The sequence below is a fragment of the Myotis davidii genome, unplaced genomic scaffold (genome assembly GCF_000327345.1).
Source record: "Myotis davidii unplaced genomic scaffold, ASM32734v1 scaffold280, whole genome shotgun sequence".
Taxonomy (NCBI): domain Eukaryota; kingdom Metazoa; phylum Chordata; class Mammalia; order Chiroptera; family Vespertilionidae; genus Myotis; species Myotis davidii.
This window is the reverse complement of record NW_006292026.1, coordinates 323,356-327,234: the sequence shown is the minus strand read 5'-3', so window position 1 is coordinate 327,234 and position 3,879 is coordinate 323,356. Positions and strand designations below refer to the sequence as shown.

The 3,879-nt window shown below is 50.5% G+C and overlaps 1 pseudogene; it reads right to left on the bottom strand.

Annotated features, from left to right (window-relative positions):
• Positions 1–793: 793 nt before the first annotated feature.
• LOC102773070 lies at positions 794–2,158 on the bottom strand (annotated as a pseudogene).
• Between the last annotated feature and the right edge of the window lie 1,721 nt (positions 2,159–3,879).

Genomic DNA, 3,879 nt, shown 5'->3' with positions numbered 1-3,879 from the left:
GAGCCGGGTTTAGCTCTGAGGCTCGGCTCCAGCTCTGAGACCTCGGCTGCTGAAAGCAGGGATCTGGGTTTGTTTGGGTGCCAGGCTGGCCAGGCACCCAAACAAACCCAGATCCAGACTCTGTTGCAACTCCAGCTTGGCCGGCTGTGTGAAAGCATGGGGCTTGTTTAGCTTCTATACTTGCGACATTGTTTCTTAGAGTGTAAGCTCAGAGCCCAGCAGTGGCAGGCGGGGAACCTTGGCTTCCTCCATCACTGGAGGAAGCAAGCCTCCTGTTCGCTTCAGCTGCCTGGCTGTCGGCCGCCATCTTGGTTGGCAGTTATTTGCATATCCTCGCTGATTAACCAATGGGAAGGGTAGCGGTCATACGCAAATTACCATGTGTCTCTTTTATTAGATAGGATATGTATATATATGTAGACTAGAGGCCCGATGCATGAAATTCACTCATGGGTAGGGTTCCCAGGCCTTGCAGCAATCAGAGCTGATCTGTGAGGTGACTGGCAGGGTATTGGGTGGCCCCCTACTGGCACTCGCCTTGGCCGGCCTAGTGCTGTCTTCTCACCAGAATAGTGGTTAGTTAATCATATACTTTACAAAGTGTTCCCCGATATTTCCCATAGCCACCTGACATCATACCATCATTACAACACTATTGACTATATTCCCTATTTAAGTGACAATAGGTTTACAGGTTTCTTCTGATCTTTCTTTTGTGTTGCTCACCCTTCCTTTTCTTTCTCACTTCTTCCCTCTTTTTCTTTTCTTCTCTTTTCTTTTCTTTCTTTCTTTTTTTAAAGAGAAGTAAGCCTTTATTTCCGTGTTTCTCAAATAGAGCTGGCAGAGCTGGTTGCTTTTTGGTAATTATTCAGAGACCAAATCCCATATCCTCATCCAACTCCTCCAACTCTTCCTTTGCTTCACCCTTGGCTGGGGCTTCAGCAGCAGCAGGAGCAGCAGTGGTGGCAGCAGCCACAAAAGCAGATGGATCAGCCAAGAAGGCCTTGACCTTTTCAGCAAGTGGGAAGGTGTCATCAGTCTCCACAGACAAAGCCAGAACTCATTTGTACCCATTGATGATAGAATGGGGTACTGAAGCAACAGTTGGGTAACCAATCTGAAGGCATACGCTGGCAACATTGCGGACACCCTCCAGGAAGCGGGAATGCAGAGTTTCCTCTGTGATGTCAAGCACTTCCGGGCTGTAGATGCTGCCATTGTCAAACACCTGCTGGATGGTCAGCCCACAGGAGAAGGGGGAGATGTTCAGCATGTGAGGCAATGTGGCTTCGCTGGCTCCCACTTTGTCTCCAGTCTTAATCAGCTCTCCCACTTTTTCTCCAGTCTTAATCAGCTGTGCATCACTCAGGATTTCAGTGGTGCCCTGGAGATTTTAATGGTGATGCCTAAAGCCTGGAAGAAGGAGGGCTTCTATGGCCCCAGACCAATGTTCTGGGCTGGCACAGTGACTTCACACTGGGCAATGGCACCAGCACGGGCAGCAGCTGGCACCTTATTGGCCAGCAGCAGGTCCCGGATCTCAGTGAGGTCTTCCTTGGTGAACACAAAGCCCACATTCCCCCGGATATGGGCAGCAGTTTCTCCAGAGCCGGGTTGTTTTCCAGGTGTCCTCGGATGGCCTTGTGCATCATGATGTTCTTGCCCATCAGCACCACAGCCTTCCCGCAGAGGGACATGCAGATCTGCTGCCCCTGCTTGGAGTCCACATTGTCTGCTCCACAATGAGGCCTTTGGGATAATCATCCGGAAGGTGGATGATCTTAGGAAGTAGTTGGACTTCCAGGTCGCCCTGTCTGGGCATCACAGCAGAGCGTCAGGGATTGCCACGCAGGGTTTAAAGACGATGTCACTCCCACGAGGACGCCTGGCGAGAGGAAGCCCTCATTTTCTTTATATAGTATCTCAATTGGCCCTCAAAGGTCAGCGAAGGCATTGGGACACACTTAACCCATTTTACAGACCAGGAAACTGAGGCCAATTCCAGTTGGCTGCGGAACATGACTGAGCTCACAGGGAGCCCTCACAGCCGTGCTCTCTGCCCTTCCTAAGGGGCAGCCAGGGGACAAACAGAACAAACCTACCCGCCAGGCTTCTGAGCCTCATTGTCAAGCACCTGTTCATCGCGGAAGCTCCACATTCTTTCCTCTCCCCTGCCCCCCGCCCTCATTCTTTACTGCCCCTCCTTCTCCGGAGCAGGTGGTAGGCTTCGCACTCACCACGCAGGTGTGTGCCGCCATGGGGCAGGGCAGGCGCAGGCTTGCTTTTGGGCCAAGGCAGGAGCAGGAGTTGCTGCCTGTCAAGTGCACAGGTCACCGGGGCGAGGCCGGGTTTGCCCCGGGAACTTCTCCTAACCGCAGTAGTCGGGTACCCGGCAGTGTGGCGCCCCTCCACTGAGGTGGCGCCACCCCTCAAACCTCCCCCCACAACCCCTTCAGGGCTGCGGGTCCGCCAGGCATCCTTCCACCTTGTTCCCCGCCGGGCCAACACGCATCCTGGGGCCACTGCAGAACCTCACTCTCCGCAGGCGAGGCGGATCCCCGCCTGCTGGCCCCCTGCCCATGCCAAGACCCCTCTGGTACACCCCGCCTCCTGGCCAGCAGCTTCACCAAAGCCGTGGGCTTGCCTGGGAGCCACCACTCAGGCGGCCCCACAATCAGACCTCACGCCTCTGCTAGGTCTCCACCCTCACCTGGGTCACCTCCTTTCTTCCACATTCACCCTTCATCCATCCCTCTCTCCTGCAGTGCTTGTGCTCCAGGCCCGAAAGAAAAGGACCAAAACTAAGAAGGACAAAGCCCAAAAAGTGAGTCTTGAACCCCCACATCCCATTCTCTGGATTTCCTCCCACACCTCCTCTCTGTTTCACGTCTTGAACGAGCACCAGGTTCCAGCACCCTGCGACCCAGCCACATGGCCTCTGGGCGACCTGGTAGAGTTGATCCGAAGCTGTGGATCTGTGGCCGGAGGCCCGGCCTGGGTCTCAGCAACCCCAAGCCTAATGGAGAGGGCTGTTGGAGTAGGACCGGAGTCAGTCCGTCATTAGCTCCCCAACTCCAGAGGAGGCACCACAGGCCCCTGTTCCTGGGCCACTGTGGCCCTGCCCCCATCCCCAAGGCCTGCTAAGTGGCCGTGACCATTACGGAGTCCCTGTTAATTAGCATATTATTCTATTATATAGATAGATTATTTCCTATTAACCTTCCAACATGGCTGAACTCAAGCATTTATTCAACTGCTTTCAAACCTTTGAGCAAGTAGTCTTGGGAATAAATGGATCTCCAACTAACTTAAAGGGATTGTTGATGCTTTTGTCACAGAATGTGGATGGATTTTTTTTTCTTTCTGTTTAACATAAACAATACAGTTCTTTACAAGATACTTTTTTAAAAAATGAATATTTTTTCTTTTATTTCTTTCTTCTTTTTTTAATTGTTTTACTGCTTAAAGTATTACAAAGGGTATTACATATGTGTCCTTTTTTCCCCCCCGCCCTTGACAATCCCCTGGCCTCCCCTAACCCCCAGTGTCTTATGTCCATTGGTTATGCTTATATGCATGCATACAAGTGCTTTACTTTACAAGATACTTTAAAAATAGAGAGTAAACAAAGAAAGAAAGTATGAAAGTCACCCTAAGAAAGCAATTTTTAGCATTTTTTGTGTTTGGGCAACCAATTTAACAAAAGAGCTTTTTTTCTCATTATTTTGTATTTAAATTTCAGTAGGATCTTAGTTGTGGAAAGACAGAAAAATACAGAGTCAAAATCAAACATTCTTGTATCTTTCACTGTGTTAGTTTAGTCAGGGTTGTCCAAAGAAACAGAACAAATAGAACATGTAGATATGGATATAGATATAT